The 24453-nt window shown below is 36.2% G+C and overlaps 1 pseudogene; it reads right to left on the bottom strand.

The window, feature by feature from the left end:
• Positions 1 to 2496: 2496 nt before the first annotated feature.
• On the bottom strand, positions 2497 to 23652 carry LOC125137417 (olfactory receptor 10AG1-like; annotated as a pseudogene).
• Positions 23653 to 24453: the final 801 nt, after the last annotated feature.

The following is a 24453-nucleotide window of genomic DNA, read 5'->3' as shown; positions in this document are numbered from 1 at the left end:
GTTCATACATGTACATATAACCTTTTCCACTGAAGAAAACGTGGCAATCCCATGATATAAGCATGTATCCAATGTGGAAATGAAATACAGAACACTTGCGGGATGATCTTATTTAGTCGTTTTTAAGGCCAGTTTTAAACTGAAGCTGTCAACTTCTTTCCAAAGTACATTTTTTTCATTATCCCAAGCAAACACACACACATATGTACACACACACACTGCACATTTTGGTTTAAAAAATAGAGGTATGAAACATGAGAGTGACACCTTTATCCCCAAATTAAACTAAAATCAGATTTTTTTTTTTTTACATTTTGAGGTGCCTTTCTACTTCCCTCTCCACTGACCTTTATTAGATTCTCACTGTTTAAAACTATACTAATGATCCAAATTCACTGATCATAGCCTCTGGATTCCTTTGCAAACTATTAACACATCTCTGTGTTTTGTAAAGAAATTTCATTCTAATATTCATGGCATTTTTCAAACAAGTTCATTCTTACAAGGCATCATTTAAGTTTCCCCTGGAATTTCAGAGGAAAATAGGCTGCTTCACTTTCCAACATGGACCTGGAACTTTGAGGAAGGAGATAGATTTCCCAAAGAAACCATAATGTGCAGACTGTTAAAAGGCATGTTCATAGAGAAGTGCCCAGTTAAAAGAAGACTTTGGAGCCTAAGTAAGTGGTCAAAACTAGAGAAACAAATTTGGAAAGATTTTGTCTGCCTGTTATGTTAAAGGAAATCTCTATAGGAGTGATCTTGTACCAGGCAATAAATGAGTTGGCCATTGTTGGAAAATATCTCTTTGGCACCAAATATTGACTAGAACAATGGTTCTTTTATAAAACAAGATAGTCTCATCATATGGGTGCTATGTACTGAGAAGCCAGTATTTTCAGTTTGTGGTTGGTAAATGCAAAATTCTACATTTAGAATAGATAAGCAATGAAGTTCTACTGTACAGCACAGAGAACCATAACAAGTTTCTTGGGATAGAACATGATGAAAGATAGTATGAGAAAAAGAATGTATATATGTGTATGAATGGGTCACTATGCTGTACAGCAGAAATAAACATGACACTCTAAATATCCTTAAATAAAAAAATAATAGAAAAATGACTAAACAAAATAAAAAATAAAGTGACTGAAACAAGAAATAAAGAATGACAGACACCAATATCTGAGGATGCCCTGCCAGCATCAATGGTGGCATCCCCAGATTCTACCCTTTCCTAATTCCTGTAGAAACAGGGGTGTGGGTGGGAGTGTCTCACATCCATTCTCCTTCCTGCAGCACTCATTGCTTTCATCCAAAACTCTGTGATAATACAGCTACCACCATTTCTCATCACTGTAGACAAATCTGAGAGCTTTAGAGACTGTCATCTCCTAACATTGTCTAGTTTCTTCACTCTAGAAACCAGCTTTAAATGTTATCTTCATGATTATTGTTTTATAGGTAAATAACCACAACTTTCTGACATACACTGACACATTATACAGGGAGATTTTAGAAAGCCTTCCTAAATTCAAATGTAGCAAGTTATTCTTCTTCCCCTTGTTCTGTGGAACCAGCAGAGGGACACTGCCAATGAGTTAACATTTTATGTTTTAAAAATTATGTACTATTTGCAGCTAGAGTGCTCATCTTCAAGTGGGACCACCAGCCCTATGCTTGCTATATTTTGCTTAGGTCATTCTTTTAATCTAATAAAGTTAATTCAATGTCTATTAGTTTTTCAGACAATATATTTGGACTGGAGATATAAGTGTGAATAATCAATTTTGAAACAGAAAATGTAGGCATCATTCTGAAATCTTAAAAAGCAACAATAGTAACAACAGTCGTTAATGACTTTTATGTGTCCATTCAGAGAATCCAATACCTTGGCTTGGGTTTGGGATTAATTTTCTGTATAAAAATAACAGCAGACTTTATTTTATATGATACAAAAATGTGAGATCCCTCATCTATATTCACTAAGATTCATATTAGTTCCCATCATGGCTCAGTGGTTAACAAATCTGACTAGGAAACATGAGGTTGCAGGTTTGATCCCTGGCCTTGCTCAGTGGGTTAAGGATCCAGCATTGCCATGAGCTGTGGTGTAGGTCACAAATGTGGCTCAGATCCTGCATTGCTGTGGCTCTGGTGTAGGCCAGCAGCTCTGATTGAACCCCTAGTCTGGGAACCTCCATATGCCATGGGAGCAGCCCCAGAAAAGGCAAAAAGAGAAAAAAATTCATAGCAAAATTGGGAAAGGACTGAAAGTAGTGTGTGAAGACTGTTATAAATAAGAAACAATTCAACTACAATTTTAAAAAAGTTAAAAAAGAAGGCTGGATTTGAAACTCACTTCTGCCCCAATAACTATGTGACCTCAGGAAAGTTTCTTAAGCTTCCTCATTTGTGAAATGACAATAAAACATCAGATTATTTAAGATGATATAAAAGATGAAACAAATTTTATAAAGTTATCTTTTTGAGTCATCACATAATCCATTTCAGTAGAAATTTTCTCAAGGCCACCATAATATCTTTGTTTCTCGGACAATATATCATAGGGTTATACACTGGTGTGACAACAGTGTAAAAAAGATAAAGAAACTTGTCCATACCTATCAAATGACTGGAATTTGGTCTCAAATATGTGATGATGCCTGATCCAAAGAATAAAGCCACAACCATGAGATGACAGGAATAGGTAGAAAAGGCTTTGGCTCGCCCCATGTATGAAGGCAGCTTCGAGGTGGTCCCAAGTATTTTCACATAAGATCCAAGAATCAACATAAAAGGAATAGTGACAACTAGAACAGCAACCACATAAATCAACATCTCAATCATAAAAGTGTCCCCACAGAGCTTAAGGACTGGAAGTGTGTCACATAAAAAGTGATTCAACTGGTTACAGCCACAGAAAGGGAGAGAGAAAATCTGATAGATAAACCCTACATGCACTGGGATTCCACTGACCCAACAGCCAGCTGTCAGTTGGATGCACAGCCTACTGTTCATGATGAGAGGGTAGAGTAACAGGTTGCAAATGGCCATTGCAGTCAGAAGGAAACACTCAGTGGCTCACAGCACCAGAAAAAAAGTGCATTTGAGTAGCACAGGCCAGAAATGATGTTTCTATTTTGTCTACAAAGATCTATCAATAATTTGGGTATGGTGACTGATATGTAACATATTTCCAAGGATGAAAACTTCCCCAGGAAAAAAATACATGGAGGTCTGGAGGGAAGGATAAATCTTGCTTATGATGATAATTAGGCTATTTTCCATCAGAATAATCATATAGAAGATCAAAAACACCCCAAAAAGAAATCCCTTGAGGCTGGGAACATTAGAGAAGCCAAGCAAGATGATATCCATCAACATAGTCTGGCTCCTTTGAGGAGGATTTTGCCCTCTGGTTCCTATCTATTAACAAAAGGTTCAGAAATCACTTCAATTAGATTGGCCCAGCAGAAAATGGGACACAATAAATTATGATTTTTAAATGCACTGATACAGGATAGATATCCATCTTTTGTATTTGTTTTATATTTTGGTTAATGATTTCTAAACCACAATTTAAAAACAGAAAATAGTATGAAACTCTCTCATTTCTGCCCATAATGAAGATTATGAATATGTGAATAACCCAGCAAAAAAAAAAAAAACAATGATGGATGAGCCAATATGTAGGGTAACCTATTCTCAGAAAAAGAACTGCTTTAGGCAAAATGGGATATTTTTCTCATGAAAAATGTTTCTCCTTCCTGATCATTTTAGCCTCCATTTGCTTTGTATTTTTTCTGCCTACTTCCTTTTAGCCTGAAATAATTTATATGATTCTTTCACATTCAGTTTGATATTTTCTCTGAGAGCTCCATCTTGGATAACCAAAAAGCAGTGGTGATCAGTAAGATTCAACTGCTAGGCCAGGTTCAGGCTAGCCTGACCACTCACTATCTGGGAAAGAGACTTACACACTGAACAGTAAAATAAGAAATATTTTTTGCCTCAATCATAGAAAAATATTCCATTTAACATATCAGATAAATTTACATGAGAATTTATGAGTCATGTGTTCACTTCACATTTAGAAAATGAAATAAAATGAATAAGATTTTGCAGTAATATGCCCTCAACCCTACTAAGACCTTCAATCACCTTAACAACCCTACTTATTCAAAATTTTGGACCTGAAATATTAATTAAATGTTTATACCCTTTTGCATTAATTTTTTAAAAAGGTAAAATGTGTAAGAAAATTTGATCTCAGAAATCATATACCTGATATCTGAAAAAAAGTAATATCTGTATGTTTTATTTACTTTTAAATATGAATATCTGAATATATATAAAATATATACATGGTGATATGTAATATAACTATATACATAATATATATTCTAAATATCTATATCTGAATAACTATCAGAAAGCCTAGTGCTGGAGTTCCTACTGTGGCTTAGCAGGATAAGGACCCAACATAGTCTCCGTGAGGATGAGGGTTAGAACCCTGGCCTTGTTCACTGGCTTAAGGATCTTACATCACCACAACCTGATGTAGTTTGAATCTGGTATTGTATTGCTCTGGCTGTGGCTGTGGCATAGGCCACAGTTGCAGCTCTGATTTGACCCCTAGCCAAGGAACTTTCATATGCCACAGGAGTAGCAGTAAAAAAGAAAAAAGAAAAAAAAAAGCCTAATGCTAATTGCAATGTAGCGTTAGCCTAATCAGCTCCTTATAATTAAGAATTTGTAGACCAGATAAATTCACTTTTTGAGGTTTCCATCTAATCCTCATTAATGCTGAACTGTGACCTTTTTCAACAGACTTCCATGTATTCCCAAAGTCACATTGCCATGAATTATTTAATTTTTCTTTAATTTCCCAAATCTGTCTTCACTTCCTACACAGTACATCTTCCCTGTCTTCTCTTAAAATCCCTAGTTCCTCTATCTTTTCACAAAACACAATCAACTGAAACAACTTAAAATTTATTTTAATTTCTTAGTTCTCACTACTCTCAAACTCTCCCCTTCTGAGTTCATTAAATCCTCTTTAATTCACTGACTTTAGCTTTTCACAGCACACTCTAAAGGCAAAAGTTCCCTACTGGCTCATCTCTGCTTACAGCTCAGAAATATCAAGAGAAGAAGCCAAGGACCTGGGGAGTTATAGATTCAGATAATACATTATTCAAACTCAGACATAGGTTACTCCACTAAATCTTACCTTGCAATATCTATCTTTGTATTTTCTTGTCTCTTCTCTTTTTATTTATCCTCTTTTTTGTAATTTGGTAGTTATTTTAGCATTTTATATCTTCTTACAATTTTTGAAATTTTATGTCTATTTCAGTGTATATGTGCTTTATTTTTCTTTGTAACTTATACCTTAAGAAAACAAACTGGAGAAGAAGGGAATTGAATTTTCAGTCACTAACATGTTTGAATGTAATTCAATACTTATTTTGCTGTACATATTATTGAGGTTTATTATGGATAAATACTAAGTTTGTGTTAAATACTATGGACACTAGTGATAAATAATATGTATTCAATTATTGTCATTACAGAGCTTATGAAAGAGTAATGACTTTATACTGGTAGGTCAGGTTTTAACGTAAAATGTGCAGAGTATATGCAGAGAGAATTAAAAGGTGTCACTGGAGAACTGGACAATGATTCAAGGATGTGATATTTAATCTGATTTTGTCAGATCTTAGGGTATCACAGAATCATTCTGCTATTTTTTCTCTAAAAACATTTATTGAAGTATATTTGATTTACAATGTTGTATTAGTTTCAGGTGTACAGCAAAATGAATCAATTATACACACACACACACATCCATTTTTTCCCGCATGGATTATTACAGACTATTGAGTAGATTCCTTGTGTTGTACAGTGGGTCCTTCATAGTCACCTATTTTACATGCAATACTGTGTATATATTATTTCCATACTCCTAATTTATATGCAAGGTTTCCTCTATTATAACAATGTTTGATTTTGAAATATATGTGTTTGTTTCTCTTTTAAAAATAAGTTTACTATTAAGAAAACATAATAAAACATTTTCCAGGAAAAAATAACCTTCTATATTTATTCAGTTTTACATCCCTAAGAGTACTCAGGGGCTTATATGGGTGAGTAGCTTATAAGTATTTTCTAACAGGTAACTGCTTGAATGTAGATTTTCTACTAATTTCAGTAATGACATTCCATTTAACTAAATTCAATTATTCACTCACCAAAGATCTTGACATTGAGTGACTGTAAATGAAAATGAGATACATTCTTATAATATGTCCTTATTTAAATTATCAGAGCTTAATTTTTCTTGTCTGAAAATTATGAAATAATAATAAGATGCAACACGGGGAGTTGTTTTGAAGAGTAAGTACCATAATCTATGTTAACTTGATTTAAATAGGTGGGTGTAGTTCTATGAGGCATACTTATAATCATCAATATAATCATCAAACTTACTGTATTTATCATTATTATTTGAACAGATATCTTCTTTTTGTTCTCTCTTTTGAAAATATTCTCTCCTTTTCCTGCCTTGAAGTCAACTTTTCTCATATAGGGAGGAAAGTATGTATGGGATAGAGTTTTGTCAGGAATAATGAGTTAAAATTAGTAGACTACTTTATACTGTGTGAGTGAAAGTCAGCAGTGATACTGGGGGGGTGTGGATGGGGAGGATACTCTAACTTACTGGGATTTTTATTTCTCTCTCTCTCTTATCTGTGCCAGTCTCTGAGAGTTGTACTTTGAACACATAAGACAAGAAGACTGTGTTATAGAAATATAAGTTAAACAAAAGTCTAATTCAAATCCTATTTAATATCTGAGCCTCCTCAGATAACTTTGATTATTTGCCTTCCTGAAGTTGATCTAATTTCTACATTAACAGTGGTAGGTTGGCAGTTCTAACATGGGAACTTCAGTTCATACTTTGGCAATTTTGCTATTTTAGCAGGAATTGTCATAGCTGTGGAGAGTAGAGAAATCTGGCTATTTGATTTTTTTTTTAAATTGTTAGCAGTGTTGAAGTATATTATGTACTAAACCTGATAATTATTTTGTGTTATCTCAATTATAGTATTCTGAGTGAAGTAGGTCATGTTATTATTTACATTTTCACAAAGAGCCAGAGGCATATAGAGGTTAATAAACTTCTCCAATGTCAAGGACCTAGCAAGTGACTTAGGTGATTCAAATTCAGCAAAGCAATGCTATATCCCATATTCTTAATCTAAATTCAATGTGTTTCACAGAACATTCAATGATAAATATTATTATTTTTATTATTAGTTTTTAGAGCTGCACCTGTGGTATATGGAGGTTCCCAGGCTAGGGGTAGAATTGGAGCTATAGATGCTGGCCCATGCCACAGCTACCACAAAGTCAGATCCCAGCCATGTCTGCAACCTACACCAGATCTCAGGGCAACACCAGGTCCTTAGCCCACTGAGTGAGGACAGGGTTCAACCTGTGTCCTTACGGATGATAGTCAGATTTGTTTCCTCTTATCCATGACAGGAACTATGTAAATATTACTTTGAATTTAATATTCCAAATAATAGCAATATAACTGAGTACTATAATGCTCTCCATAACTCCAAGTTGGGATCACACCCATTTAATATTTCATTTACTGTTTTTTAAAATGAACACCATTACTGACAGTGTGTATATTTCAATTTCAGAAAATTGATCTCATAAATGAATCATATTGGAAGAAATTCTCTTTATGTATTTTGGCTTTTGAGTTAAAAATTACTATAATAAAATAAGCAAGGTAAAATTACAACTGCTCAACTTTTGATTTTATGGAGAAATCACCATGTGTTGCTCTTTTATGGAAAATATGGTCTTGTGAAATACAAATGCCTGGTTGGAATAATTTAACAAGTTGAGTTATTCTCATTTTTTCCTTGAAGCTCATACTTGGCTTAAATCAATCAGTACATCTTAGGTAGAAAATACCCTTTTATTCAGTGCAAAGACATCTTTTCTCCATGACATGCTGTACTTTTAAACTCAATAAACAATTTATCGAGTTGTTAACTTAGAAAATAATCACAGCTGTCTCTCATTCAATTAGTGCTACACTGAAGTTTCTCTAAGGAATATGGACTGAGGAGGACTAGCCTACTGGCCACTCCTCTTCATCTGTCTCCCCATCCCCTCCACCTTTGGAAAGTAGAGCTTCCCCTACTGGGAGAGGCTGTATAAGACATTTGCTATCTTAAAGTTGGTCTGTATACATGTATGAATTCTTTATACACTAAATTTGCAAATTTTTATATATATTTTTTAACTTCACAGACTGGAACTTGGAAATTTTCTGGTGTTCAAGCATCATCTAAATTTTCTATGAGTTAAGGCTCTATATTCATGCCATGTACACAGGTTATCTTTACTTACAGGTACATACATAAGAAAGACATGAATTTGAACAAGAGTTCATAGTACAAGTTTCAAATTTCTATTTTAGTTAGGTCAGGATGGGAAAATAAATTGAGGGCTGTAAAACTAATAGAAGAAAGAACGTAGAATGATTTTTTTATTATTGCTATGAATCTGTTAAGCTATGTAATATAATTAATTCATGCATTCAGCCTTTCTCTATTTATTTTGAATCATTCAATAAATATCTAACCATAGCTGATGCTCCTCTGTACTCTTCAAAAGGCACAGAAAACTTTATACCCTACAAAGTGGTCACAGTCTCTGACAGCCAAACACCTGTTCATCTCTTAAACAGAGCTGGTAGGTCACATTGCATGGAAAGTAACCCATTATTCCCGTAAGCAAAGTCAAATATTTCTACTTTCCTTCTCTTTCTTTAACTTCTAGTTTGACCTTCCTTATATTATGTTTTAAAATTTCTTCAGATGGGAAGACAAGATGGAGGAAGAGTAGGGGGACAAGCTTGCCCTCTCCCACAAACACAACAACAACAAAAAAACACATCTACAGGATAAATGACGCACACAGAATAGCAACCAATTGCTGGCAGAAGAACCTAAACTCCAATAATGGCAAGAAGTTCATGACATTACTAGGTTAAAAAAAAGAGGAGAGTGAGAGAAGGTGAATCCGAGATGGATGGGCGCTCCAGAAAGGGAAGTGTGGAGGAGAAAGGGATCCCACACCCTGGAAAGTCACCTACTCGGGGGAAAGATCAAACAAACCAGAGGAATCTCCGGATGCAGAGAAGAGAGTAGCAGTAAGTTGGAGTTCTGAAAAGCAGATTGAGAACCAAACGGACCATCTGAACTATGGGCACAGCCACCAAAAATTGAGATGCCTGGGTGGGGGCTGGGCACCGAGTCCTTGGCTCTGGAGGTTAGCCCCTGGGAAAGGGCTGGGGGGGCAGGGCAGAGCAGAGACTGCTTGGGAGGTCTAGAAACTGGTCTGTCAGGTTTGATGGGGCAGAGACTGCCTGGGAGACTAGAAAACAAAGCTGTTGCAGAGGAAGGGAGCAATACTCTAGGGGCAGGGAAGTGGAAAGCCACATCAGAGGGAACCTGGGAGAAGAGCCTGGTCTGCGCCTGTGCTGGGGAGGGGAGAGAAGAAGGGGTGGGTCCCCATAGAATACTCCCCACGCCACAGCAAGCTTACAGGCCCGCTAACTAGCAGAAAGCTGTGCTTCCGAGTGCATCCCCTCCCCCCAGCCCCGCCACCCCCTACACACTCGCTGGACCTGGGGCTGCCTGCCATTCGGGAGGGCTGGCCTCAACAATTGCCTGAAGCCTACCACCACAGGGGCTGTCCCTGCACAGGCCTGCTTGCCCTTTGGAGGGGCTACACCCCCGCAGAGCAGCACCAAACACCACCAGCCCCTGAGAAAAGGCCTGCAGCCCAGAAAAGCTAGAACAAGCCTAGCCAGGCCGTGAAAAGATCTGCCTAATGCTCAGATGGTCTTTCTGAGTTGGGTTGCCCTGGGGAGGAGCCTCCTGGGTTTGCAGTGGCCTTGCTATCTGCCCAAGTCTTCAGGGGGAGCCAAACTCTCATGGATCAGCTGCATAGGACTGTCAGCTCCAGGCAGGAACCCCTGCAGCCCAGAAAAGCTGCAACAAGACTAGCCGAATGTGAAAAGATCTCAGACATTCTTTCTGAGTTGGGCTGACCTGGGGAGGAGCCTCTTGGGTTTTCAGTGGCCCAGCTTGTCGCCCCAGCTCTCAGGGGGTGCCGAGCTCTAGCATATCAGCTGCATAGGACTGCCAACTCCAGGCAGGACCCCCTGCAGCCCAGAAAAGCTGCAACAAGACTGGCCAGGTCGTGAAAAGATCTGCCTAATTCTCGAATGGTCTTTCTGAGTTGGGCTGCCCTGGAGAGGAGCCTCTTGGGTTGGCAGCAGCCCAGCTAGCTGCCAAAGCCCTCAGGGGGTGCCAAGCTCTTGTGGATGAGCTGCAACAGACTGCCAGCTCTCTGCAGGACCCTTTGCAGCCCAGAAAAGCTGCAACAAGCTTGGCCAGAGTGTGAAAAGATCTGCCTACATTCTCAGGCCGTCCTTCTGAGTTGGGCTGCCCTAGGGAAGAGCCTCTTGGGTTCTCAGTGACCCAGATAGCTGCTCCAGCCCCCAGGGGGTGCCGCACTCCTGAGGAATAGCTGCCCAACACCACCAACCCCTTGCAAGAACCCCACAGCCTGCCTGACCAAGTGAAATCTTCTACCATCGTGGTGTGGACCTCCCAGTCCTGTCTGCCCACAGGAAGTCCTCCTTTGCTTCAGAGAGACCCTGTTAGCCCCATCAACACTCCAGAAAAGCCACACTGCCTCAAAAAAGACTGACCAACAATGCCAGCCCTCAGGAAACATTCCACGGCAGTGACAAGGCAAACACTGCCTGGTCATGTAGAGTACAACTCCATCAAGAAAAAGAAAAGAGCAAGCAAGAGGAAGAAGCTGAGAAACCACCCCCAGTCAAACCAACAGGAGAACTCACCTAAAGCAGTCAACAATGAAACAGATCTCTGCAGTCTGACAGACCTGGATTTCAAGGGAGAAATAGTGAAAATACTGAAGGAACTAAGAGAAGATATGAACAGTAATGCAGATACCCTCAGAAAGGAACTAGAAAATATAAGGAGGAGCCAAGAAAACTAGAACATTCATTTGCAGAGATACAAACAGAACTATGGGCAGTAAAAACCAGAATGAAAAATGCAGAAGAACGAATCAGTGATATGGAAGATAGAATAATGGAAATCACCCATTCAGGTCAGCAGGCAGAAAACCAAATCAAAAAACAGGAAAGCAATATAAGAGACCTATGGGATGATATAAAGCAGGCCAATCTACGCATAATAGGAATTCCAGAAGAAGTAGAAAAAGATAAGGGAATGGAAAATATATTTGAAGAAATTATCACTGGAAACTTCCCAAATCTAAAGGATACTGAGCTCAAGATACAGGAAGCACAGAGGGCCCCAAACAAGTTGAACCCAAATAGACACACACCAAGACACATCATAATAAAAATGGCAAAAGCTAGTGATGAAGAGAGGATCCTAAAGGCGGCAAGAGAAAAGCAGAATGTTACCTACAAGGGAACCCCCAAAAGATTATCAGCTGATTTCTCTACAGAAACACTACAGGCCAGGAGGGAATGGCAAGAGATATTTAAAGTGCTAAAAGGAAAAAAAATATGCAACCTAAAATACTCTATCCAGCAAGAATATCATTTAAAATAGAAGGGGAAATAAAAAATTTTCCAACAAACAAAAACTAAAAGAATACAGCAACACAAAACCCAGGCTAAAAGAAATACTGAAAGGGCTTCTCTAAACCAAAAAGAAAGGAAGGAAAGGGAAGAAAAAAGTAAAAAAAAAAAGAAGAAGAAGAGGAAGAACTGGGACTGAGGAAACTGCAATCAGAGAGCAGTCACTCAAATAAGCCAGCATACAGGGTTTTTTTGTTTTTTGTTTTTTGCTATTTCTTGGGCTGCTCCAGCGGCATATGGAGGTTCCCAAGCTAGGGGTCCAATCGGAGCTGCAGCCACCGGCCTACGCCAGAGCCACAGCAACGCGGGATCCGAGCCGCATCTGCAACCTACACCACAGCTCACGGCAATGCTGGATCGTTAACCCACTGAGCAAGGGCAGGGACCGAACCCGCAACCTCATGGTTCCTAGTCGGATTCGTTAACCACTGCGCCACGACGGGAACTCCTAGCATACAGATTTAATCATGAACTTGCTTCAAACAAAATGAAATTAAATAGAAAAAAAAGAGTCATCAAAATCATAAAATGTGGGCAAGGGATGTTAGGAAATAAATTGACCCTTTTTGTTTTTTTGTTTGTATGTTTCTCTTCTTAATTTTAATATAGTAATGAAGTGGTTGAACCTCCAGGACCCTCAGGCTAAAACACACAATTATAGGAAGGGGTTAGCATACTGAAAAAACAGGGCAACCACAAGGCAAAACCAAATATTGCATTCGCAAAAAAAGAAAAAAAAAATCTCAAGCAGATAATAACAGGAGACCATCCAACCAAAAAAAAAGAAAGGAAGAATGGAGAACCATAGAATCAACTGGAACACGAGGTTCAAAATGGCAATAAATAATCATCTACCAATTATCACCTTAAATGTCAATGAACTGAATGCCCCAATCAAGAGACACAGAGTGGCTGAGTGGATAAAAAGGCAAAAACCTTCAATAAGCTGCCTACAAGAAACTCACCTTAGGACAAAGGATACATATAGATTGAAAGTGAAAGGGTGGGGAAAAATATTTTATGCCAATAGACATGACAGAAAAGCAGGAGTCGCAATGCTCATATCAGACAAAATAGACTTTAAAACAAAAGACATAAAGGAAGACAAAGAAGGACACTACTTAATAATGATTAAGGGATCCATCCAAGGAGAGGATGTTACTATCGTCAACATATGTGGCCCAAATACAGGAGCACCCAGATACATACAACAAATATTAACAGACATAAAGGGAGAAATCAATGGGAATACAATCATAGTAGGAGACCTTAATACCCCCCTCACATCAATGGACAGATCCTCTAGACAGAAAACCAATAAAGCAACAGAGATCCTAAAGGAAACAATAGAAAAGTTAGACTTAACTGATATCTTCAGGACACTACATCCAAAAAAAGGCAGAGTACACGTTCTTCTCAAGTGCGCATGGAACATTCTCAAGAATCGACCACATATTGGGACACAAAGCTAACCTCAACAAATTTAGGAGCCTAGAAATTATCTCAAGTATCTTCTCTGACCACAATGCCATGAAATTAGAAATCACCCATGGGAAGAGGAAAGAGGAAAAACCTACTACATGGAGACTAAACAACATGCTACTAAAAAACCAATGGGTCAATGAGGAAATCAAGAAGGAAATTAAAGGCTACCTTGAAACAAATGATAATGAAGACACAACCGCTCAAAATCTATGGGATGCTGCGAAAGCAGTGCTCAGAGGGAAATTCATAGCAATACAGGCCTTTCTCCAAAAAGAAGAAAGATCCCAAATTGACAACTTAACCCTCCACCTAAACGAATTAGAAAAAGAAGAACAAAAAAGACCTAAAGTCAGCAGAAGGAAGGAAACTATAAAGATCAAAGAAGAAATCAATAAAATAGAGACTCAAAAACAATAGAGAAAATTAATAAAACCAAGATCTGGTTCTTTGAAAAGGTAAACAAAATTGACAACGTCCTCTTTTAGACTCACCTAAAAGAGGAGAGAAAGAACCCAAATAACCAAAATTATAAATGAAAAAGGAGCAATCACAACGGATACAGCAGAAATACAAAAAACCATAAGAGAACACTATGAACAAGTATACGGCAACAAGTTTGACAATCTGGAAGAAATGGACAATTTCCTAGAATCTTACAGCCTGCTTGAAAGTGAATCAAGAAGAAACAGACCAACTGAACAGACCGATCACTAGAAATGAAATTGAAGATGTCATAAAAACACTCCCTACAAATAAAAGTCCAGGACCAGATGGCTTCACAGGCGAATTCTATCAAACATATAAAGAGGAATTGGTGCCCATCCTCCTTAAACTCTTTCAAAAGGTTGAAGAAGAAGGAATACTCCCAAAGACATTCTATGATGCCACCATCACCCTCATTCCAAAACCAGACAGAGATACCACCAAAAAAGAAAACTATCGGCCAATATCATTGATGCATATAGATGCAAAAATTCTCAACAAAATCTTACCCAACCGAATCCAACAACATATCAAAAAAATCATACACCATGACCAGGTAGGGTTCATCCCAGGTTCACAAGGATGGTTCAACATTCGCAAATCAATCAGCATCACACACCACATTAACAAAAGAAAAGTCAAAAATCATATGATCATCTCAATAGACGCAGAAAAAAAGCATTTGACGAAGTCCAACATCCATTCATGATCAAGACCCTCGCCAAAGTGGGTATAGAGGGAACATTCCTGAATACAATCAAAGCCATCTATGAGAAACCCACAGCAAGTATAATCCTCAATGGGGAAAAACTGAAAGCCTTCTCACTCCAATCTGGAACAAGACAGGAATGCCCGCTCTCACCACTGCTCTTCAACATAGTTTTGGAAGTCCTAGCCACAGCAATTAGACAAACAAAGGAAATAAACGGCATCCATATAGGAAGAGAAGAGATAAAACCGTCACTGTATGCACATGACATGATACTATACATAGAAAACCCTAAGGACTCAACCCCAAAACTACTGGAACTGATTAATAAATTCAGCAAAGTAGCAGGCTGTAAGATTAACATTCAGAAGTCAGTCGCATTTCTGTATACCAGCAATGAAATATTAGAAAAGGAATACAAAAATATGGTACCTTTTAAAATTGCACCTCGCAAAATCAAATACCTCGGAGTACACCTGACCAAGGAGGTAAAGGACCTATATGCCGAGAACTATAAAACTTTAATCAAAGAAATCAAAGAAGATGTAAAGAAATGGAAAGATAGTCCATGGTCCTGGACTGGAAAAATCAATATTGTAAAAATGGCCATACTACCCAAAGCAATCTACAGATTCAATGCAATCCCTACCAAATTACCCAGGACATTTTTCACAGAACTAGAACAAACAATCCAAACATTTATATGGAACAACAAAAGACCCAGAATCGCCAAAGCAATCCTCAGAAACAAAAACCAAGCAGGAGGCATAACTCTCCCAGACTTCAAGAAATACTACAAAGCCACAGTCATCAAAACAGTGTGGTACTGGCATCAAAACAGACAGACAGACCAATGGAACAGAATAGAGAACCCGGAAATAAACCCTGACACCTTTGCTCAGTTAATCTTTGACAAGGGAGGCAAGAGCATAAAATGGGAAAAAAGAAAGTCTATTCAGCAAGCATTGCTGGGAAACCTGGACAGCTGCATGCAAAGCAATGAGACTAGAACACACCCTCACACCATGCACAAAAATAAACTCAAAATGGCTGAAAGACTTAAGTATACGACAGGACACCATCAAACTCCTAGAAGAGAACATAGGCAAAACACTCTCCGACATCAACATCATGAATAAATATTTCTCAGGTCAGTCTCCCAAAGCAATAGAAATAAGAGCAAAAATAAACCCACAAGACCTAATCAAACTGAAAAGCTTTTGCACAGCAGTGGAAACCCAAAAGTAAACAAAAAGGCAACTTACAGAATGGGAGAAAATAGTTTCAAACGATGCAACGGACAAGGGCTTAATCTCTAGAAAATACAAGCAACTTACACAACCCAACAGCAAAAAAGCCAATCAATCAATGGAAAAATGGGCAAAAGACCTGAATAGACTGTTCTCCAAGGAAGACATACAGATGGCCAGCAAACACATGAGAAAATGCTCCACATCACTGATCATAAGAGAAATGCAAATCAAAACTACCATGAGATACCACCTCACACCAGTCAGAATGGCCATCATTAATAAGTCCACAAGTGACAAGTGCTGGAGGGGATGTGGAGAAAAGGGAACCCTCCTGCACTGTTGGTGGGAATGTAAACTGGTACAGCCACTATGGAGAACAGTTTGGAGATACCTTAGAAATCTATACATAGAACTTCCTTATGACTCCACAATCCCACTCTTGGGCATCTATCCGGACAAAACTCTACTCTAAAAGAGACACGTGCACCCGCATGTTCATCGCAGCCCTATTCACAATAGCCAGGACATGGAAACAACCCAAATGTCCATCAACAGAGGATTGGATTCGGAAGAAGTGGTATATATACACAATGGAATACTACTCAGCCATATAAAAGAATGACATAATGCCATTTGCAGCAACATGGATGGAACTAGAGACTCTCATACTGAGTGAAATGAGCCAGAAAGACAAAGACAAATACCATATGATATCACTTATAACTGGAATCTAATATCCAGCACAAATGAACATCTCCACAGAAAAGGAAATCATGGACTTGGAGAAGAGACTTGTGGCTGCCTGATGGGAGAGGGAGGGAGTGGGAGGGATCGGGAGCTTGGGCTTATCAGACACAACTTAGAATAGATTTACAAGGAGATTCTGCTGAGTAGCATTGAGAACTTTGTCTAGATACTCATGTTGCAACAGAACAAAGGGTGGGGGAAAATATGTAATTGTAGTGTATACATGTAAAGATAACTTGATCCCCTTGCTGTACATTGGGAAAATAAAATAAAATAAAAAAATAAAATTTCTTCATAATTTGACTTTATATCTTGTCATAATTCCTTGACTCTAGGGTACTTGTCTTATTTACTGATGCACATCCATCTCCAAATATGGCACTATTTACCTAGAACACTTCATGGACTCAATAATTTACACATGTACCATTGAATCTTTCCAATGTAATCTTTTCTGTTGTTGGAAGTGAATAAAGTGTCTAAAATGTGGAGGAAATTAAGATTATAATACACCTTAGGGAAGGGCATATAGTAGAATTAGGGACAGTTAGGAATTGTGTAGGAGAAGACAGTGTCCAGATCAGGGTTGATGTAATATATATATATAGTGAGAAGTGGTTACAGGATTTGTGTAGTGGTTGTGCCCTAAAATGTTCCTCTCTTTTCTTTTTTAAATTGAAGTGTGGTAGATCCATACATTTTTGATTACCATAGCTTTGTAGTATAGTCTGAAGCCAGTGATAGTGATAGATCCAGATTTGTCCTTTCTGTTAAAATCCCTTTGACTATTCTGGGTCTTTTGTAGTTCCATATGAATTTTAGGATTATTTCTTCCAGCCTTATGAAAAATGTCACGGGTATTTTGTTACACTGAAATTTTACATTGCTTTGGGTTGTAAGGACTTTTTAAAAATATTCATCCTTCCAATTCATGAACATGGGATATATTTCCATTTCTTTGTATCACCTTCAATTTCCTTCAATGTATTGTAGATTTCAGATTACAGGTCTTTTAACCCCTTGATTAATTTAATCATATTTTATTCTTTCTGATTCAATTGTAAATGGAATTTTTAAAACTTTCTTTCTGAAAATTCATTATTAGTATAGAGAAAAGCTGTAGTTTTCTCTATACTAATCTTATATATGGCAACATTACTGAATCCATGTATTAGTTTTAATGTTTTTGGTGGATTCTTTAGAGTTTTCTACATATAGTATCTTATTATATGCAAATATAGTAGTTTTATGTCATTCTTTCCAGTTTGAATGCACTTTACTTCATTTTCTTGTCTGATTTCTGCAGCAAGGACTTCCAGCACTATGATAATAGAAGTGACAATAATGAGCCTTCTTGTCTTGTTCCTAATCTTAAAGAAAAGATTTTCAACTTTTCATAATTCTGATTTTAGCTCTGGGTTTGTAATAAAAGATCAATATTATGCTGAAGTACTTTTTTTTTTAATTTTTAAGGCCCCTTCTCCAGTAAATGGATGTTCCTGAGCCAAGGGTCAAATAAGATTTGCAGCTGCAGACTGTGCCACAGACAGGGCAACACCAGATCTGAGACACATCCATGACCTGATCTGCAGCTTACAGAAATACCAGATCTTTAACACAGTATGCTAGGTCAGAGATCCATCCTGCATCTTCACAATATGTGGCCCTTATCCCATTGAGCCACAACAGAAGCTCTTGTATGTTGTTTTTATACACATTTGTTGAGCATTTTTATCATGAATGGATGTTCAAATGCCTTTTTAGCAACTAGTTAGATGTTCATGTGATTTTTATCTTTTGTTTTGTTAATGTGGTTAATCATATTTGTTGGTTTGCAGATATTGAACCATTCTTGCATCCCTGGAAGAAATCCCAATTGATCATGATGTGTGATCCTTTTTTATACATTGTTGAATTTGGTTGGCTAATGTTTGGTAGAGGATCTTTGCATCTATGATCATCAGATATATAGTCATATAATTTCCTTTATTTAGATTAAAATTCCACTGGCATATTGTAGATGCATGGAAATATATATATATATATATATATATATATATATATATATATATATGTGGTATATATATATATACCACACACACATAATCTTAATAATCTTGCCTGGTGTCTCTTTGTCATTTTTTCATGCTGCTTTTCATATGGTTTCTAGTTAATATTTTCTTGGTTATTTAAGGCAAACACATAAGTTGTTAATTTTAATTATGTTTTAGTTAATATTAACACATAGACTTCTTTAACGACTTATGTGGTAATTATATCACTTTTAGTATGCAGTGTCCCTTTTAAGTTACCTTATATTTACAGTTTTTTTTCCTTTAGTGACACACTCTTTTAATAATTTCTTTTTTTTGATATTTTATTTTTAAAATTTTTTATTAAGGTATGATTTATTTACAGTGTTTCTTCAATTTTAATAATTTCTTAATTTCTATTGAGATGTGATTTTTCATTGTTACTAATGTCTTTTTATTGAATTATGATCCAGTGTAGAAGTTTGCATTATTTTTTATGTTTCACAGAATGTATTAGTGATTGATCAGAAGATGTGATGTTCTTAGGAGCTCCAAACCTAGTCTGCACAATCCATGTCTACAAGGTTGCTGGTTTGCAATTACCTTTTCTTGTCAATCTGCCAGTTTTCATGACTACCGCATAGTTGTGGCAACTGTGATCCCATTAGTTTAAGTTATGACACCAGAAACACTGTTATTCTTACCAAAAAGATCACTTACTAGGAGTATTAAATATCACACAGGTCCATATGTCTTTGAACCAATAGGCAGAAAGGTAATTCAGTCAGTAATCTGGATCAGTGGAAAAGTTATTATATTTGTATTATTAATATATATTGTTTTTCTATAGGACCATTTGGGGATAAAATTTTTAAAAAATAATTGCTTTGTCTTTTTCATGAAAGGATGTCAAAATTTTATTGTTGAAGATGATAAAAAATCCATAAATTTTAGATTGTGTCTAGACAAGCATTTTGTACTGCTTTCCTGTGAAAGTTAAAGAAGTGTCCTAGAGCTCGTTATAGATCTACTATATCTGACTCAGGCACTGATGGCATTTCTAATCAAAGGTATATGGGATGAAAATTCAAAGCTAGTGATGACATAGGTAAAGGATAAAACAATGTACATTGACTTTTGATTTCATTGAAGAGACAGAAAAGCACCATAATTTTGCTAATTTTACCTTGATCAGTTAAGATATTTACATATAATTTGAATTTTTGAGAGTCATGGTAGAAATTAGTGGAGTGGAATTTGGTGTTTTTGTTTTTTGTTTCATTTCCAGCTTTATTGAGCTATAGTTGACAAAATTTTAATGTAAAGTATGAAATTGTAACATATTTGAAGTGTACAAAGTGGTTATTTGATATATGCATAAATTGTATGATGACAACTGCAACAAATTAAAACATCTATCATATCACATAGCTATATTTTATCCTAGGAAATTTCAAGTCTATAATACAATGTTATTAACTATAACATTATTAACTATATAATACAATGCCATTAACCATGTATACATTAGATTCATGAAAACTTTTCATTTTATCACAGAAAGATGGTATCCTTTAAACAATATTCCTCACTTCCCCTCACTCTAGAAATCAGTGTTTCTGCATCTGTTTCTATTATTTTTATTTATTTTTTTATTCCACATATAAATGGTGCATGCAGAATATGTCTTTCTGCATCTGGCTTACTTCACTTAGCATATTGCCCTCCAGATTCATCCATGTTTTCTTTTATTCCAGGATTTCCTTAATTTTTTAACACTGACTAATATCCCAATGCATATAAAACCATATCACCTTTATCCATTCATCTGTTGACAGACACTCATATCTTGGCTATTGTGAAAAATTCTACAATGAACATGGTATATCTCTCTGAGACTGTGATGTTATTTCTTTGAATGTCTCCTTAGAAAAGGGATTGCTGGATCATGTTGTAGTTCTTATTAATTTTTTTGAGGAACTTCCATACTGTTTTCCATAGTGGCTGCACCAATTTACATTCCTACCAAGAGTGTACCAGGATTCTTTCCTGTAGATCCTTGACAACATTGTTATCTCTTTTCCTTTGGTAGTAGAAATCCTACCAAGTGTGAGGTGATAGCTCATTGTGATTCTGATTTGAAAGTCCCTAATAATTAGTGATTTTGGCTTTTTAAAAACACTTGATGACCATTTCTATGTTATTGGGAAAAGGTCTATTTATGTCCTTTGCCAGCTTTTAATCTATTTTTAAAAAATCATTTTTTTGCTACTGAGTTATATGAGTTTACTATATATTTTGGATATTATCAAATATAGGATACAGGTTTAAAAATGTATTTCCCAATTAAAAGGTAGTCTTTTTATTTTGTTGATAGTTTCCTTTGCTGTGAAGAAGTTTTTTGTTGTTTTCTTTTGTTTTGGGGGATTTTTGTTTGATTGGTTCATGTAATTTCAATAGTTTATTAGTGCTTTTGTTGCTTGTAATTTTGGTTCATATTCAAAAAATCATTGCCAAGACAAATTCTAAGGGGATTTTTGCCTTATATTTTCTTCTAGGTGTTTTATGTTTTCAGACCTTATGTTTAAGTCCTTAATCAATTTGTGTTGATTTTTGTGTGTGGTTTAAGATTGGTGCCCAACTTCATTCATCTGCATGAATACATGAATACATGAATGAATGCATACTTTACTGTTTCAATAACTATAGTTTTGCAATATAGTTTGCTGGTGCCTCTAGATTTGCTCTTTCTGCTTAAAATTCCTTAGCTATAAGGATGTTTTACATTTCTTAATGCCTAAGTCAAATATAATTGACTGCAAATTAACACAGAATTTCTTTTTAAATAGTTCAGTAAATTACAGGTCTCATAATAGCAATATGTAATTTATTTTTTGCTGGTACTGATAAAGGTTTACATCAAAACTGCAACATTGAAACCAGCAGAGAGCGGATTTAGTGATGCTATAAAGATCTCCAAGGTAGGCAATATTGTCACTGACAAAGAAGATGGGGAAAATGGAAGCACAAACTACAGTTTTAATAAGAGAAAGTGAAATGGAGAAAAAGATCACAAGACAATTTTGAGGTATATGCAGGAAACAATCTCTTGGACAGAGTCTGATGTCAGTGACTCAGACTTTAGTATGAAGGTTCTCTACAGTGTGCTAATGTCTTTAAAATCCCATGTGTGTTATTTCTCACATCAAATATACCATGCCATAGAACAGAGCTATGTAAATATTTACATCTTACGAGCCTCCCATGAAGTTGTCTTCCTAACCATTAGGGGAAAATGTAATAAGTATGCACTTTTAAAGGGAAAAACAATGAATAAGTAGGAAAAAATCCATTTAGCAGTTGTGGTCTCATTTTGTGGAAAAAAAATTTATGCAGTGGCCCCTTTAAGATTAGAAATTGCTTCTTCTCTCTTTGCTTCTGCCTCTGTTAATACCATTCTATGAGCCCTAGTTAATTTTCTCTATTGGGCACTACTATCAAGGGATAAATCTATGTCACTACAATCAGCCATAGAAATGTCTTTAGCATTTGATTTTTAAATGTTCTGCTAGCTGCTTTTGACTGACTTTCACCTATGTCCTCGCCTATAACATACGACTTAGACATGATATTTTCTGTCATGTGAAATAAAACCTCAATTTTTATTTCTCATGCTTTTCATGCTGATTTTCTCTTTTGCAGATAAATACGCTTTGTATTTCCATAGCCTTTCCTGGCCTGCTTGTTCTTTTCATCTTTGTTTTATCTTACCAGTGTGTTAATGAATCTCACACACACTCAACACAAACATGGATAATGAATTATATTTTGTAAGTTTGTTTTATAACACAATATTAAATGATCATACAATTTTGGGAGATCAGGATTTGGAACTGAATTCAGAAACTCGAGTTTTTGACATAAATTTTTAGGAGACTGATATCCTATTTGCAAAACTTTGAAATTCCGCTGCCAAGATCCATCACCCCCCTCTTAGGTAACAGATGTAGGCCATAATAATTTTTCTTAAGTGGCTGAAACATCCCAAAGAATAGTCTGAGACTTAAGGATAGAGTGTAGGTATGTGCAATTCACATTAGTATTAAAATCGCAAAGTTTAAAGAGAATATTAAAGATAGTACACACCAGTTTCCTAGCCAAAGCAGTAAATGACATCTATGTTTAGCAACAAATGACCATATTTCTGCTTTCTGATACCACACATTGCATTTAGAAAACATTCTTTATAATTTATATAAAGCTATTTGTTTTAAAAAGCTATGTATTTCAATAAATTTATATATCATCAATAACGTTCTTTGTTTTTTCCTTATCTACAGATTGTATCTTCTTAAATTGATTCAGATACTTTATATTTGACTTTTTCCCATACACCTGACCATTTAAGTTTTGCCTTCTTGAAATAACAGCATTTATGTTTGTCTTTTAAAACATGATTATTAATTAATACAGTATGTTTGATTTTATCTGAGCCCATGAAGGTAAATAAAATTGTTGCTTATCTATTTTTATATTGACTTTATTGTTTTCCATTATAGGTGGTTTACAGTGTCCTGTCAATTTTCTGCTGTACAGCAAGGTGACCTAGTTGCACATACATATATACATCCTTTGTTCTCACATTATCATTGTTGTTTATCTTAGTCTCACAACTACCCTTTACCTAATTGTTGTTTACAAAATGTAAGATTTCCAATTTTTAATAAATCAATGAAATTTATTTTGTACATGTCAGTTTAGAATTAACAAACTAAATAAAAGATTTTTTTTTCTTTTTAGACCTGCACCTGTGGAACCTGATCAGCCTGCTGCAGGGCCTCTAGGGCCAGGTAATCAACTGCACCTGTGGGGTAAGAGCATGACCCATGGTGTGCGGACAACACTGATGACTTTATGAACATCCCCAAGATGAAGGTCCACTATGTGCACCATTGAGGACAAGGGATGGTAAAACTTGATTATATTTAATGGTAAGTCAGAAGGTCTGCTTTGCCACCTCCAAGATGACTCAAACATCACAGCTTCCATCATGTGGCACTTCAGCAGCAAGAGCAAGGGAAGGGGTGTGGGGAAATTCCTTCCAAAAACTTTAAGGGTGTGCTGTCTCCTTAGCAAGCCCTGTCCCACACTCAGTTTCCTCCAGAGTTCTATGAAGCCAGCTATGTCTACCTCCATATTAATGCTTGGTTTTAACATTAAGATGCATTTTAATTGATGTTTACTGTCAATTGATAAAAGATTTCCATAAGCATGGAATCCATGAGCCTATTGCAAAATATGTGTGTCAGATTCATCCATTAAACATTGATATACTTGCTTTGGAATTATGGACTGATTAAACTTTGCAGTGGCGGAATGTGTGTGTCTGTGGTTTTGTGTATATTTGTCAGTCTGAATGAGTGAAAGGAAGAGAAGAAACAAAATTTTGAGAAAGGAAGGGAATTGAAGGGAGCTTTGTAGTTGGTACATTCTAAACAGACAGCAGTTTACTTGATAGTATATGTTTGTACAAACTCACCCTTATTATTTAATGAATATATGTGTGTTCTGAAGGAGGGAGAAGGGATATAAAAGGTGGAGAGTTTACTATTGCAATTACAAATATAGTCCAAAATATAATTTAGGCATCTCCCCAGGAAATATAAATCAATAAATTAAAATGGAAATCTATTGTAAATTTAAAATATTATTGACAGATGATTGTTGTTTACAAAATGTAAGGTTTCCAATTTTTAATAAATCAATGAAATTTATTTTTAATAAATCATTAACAATCATTTATGAATCATGAATTGTGAAAAAGAAGGCCCAGAGGAAAAAACAAACAGACAATTACAAATATTTTATATGGCTACAGCCATGTGATATTATAACTTTTGCCTCTAAATGCTTAATTATTTTCTTCTCTAACCCAGCTTTCATTATGAATAAGCCATATTTTTGAGAACTTAATGGAAATATAGAATGATTAGGTGA

The sequence above is a fragment of the Phacochoerus africanus genome, chromosome 10, assembly GCF_016906955.1.
Source record: "Phacochoerus africanus isolate WHEZ1 chromosome 10, ROS_Pafr_v1, whole genome shotgun sequence".
Classification (NCBI taxonomy): domain Eukaryota; kingdom Metazoa; phylum Chordata; class Mammalia; order Artiodactyla; family Suidae; genus Phacochoerus; species Phacochoerus africanus.
This window is presented reverse-complemented; position numbering and strand designations above follow the sequence as displayed.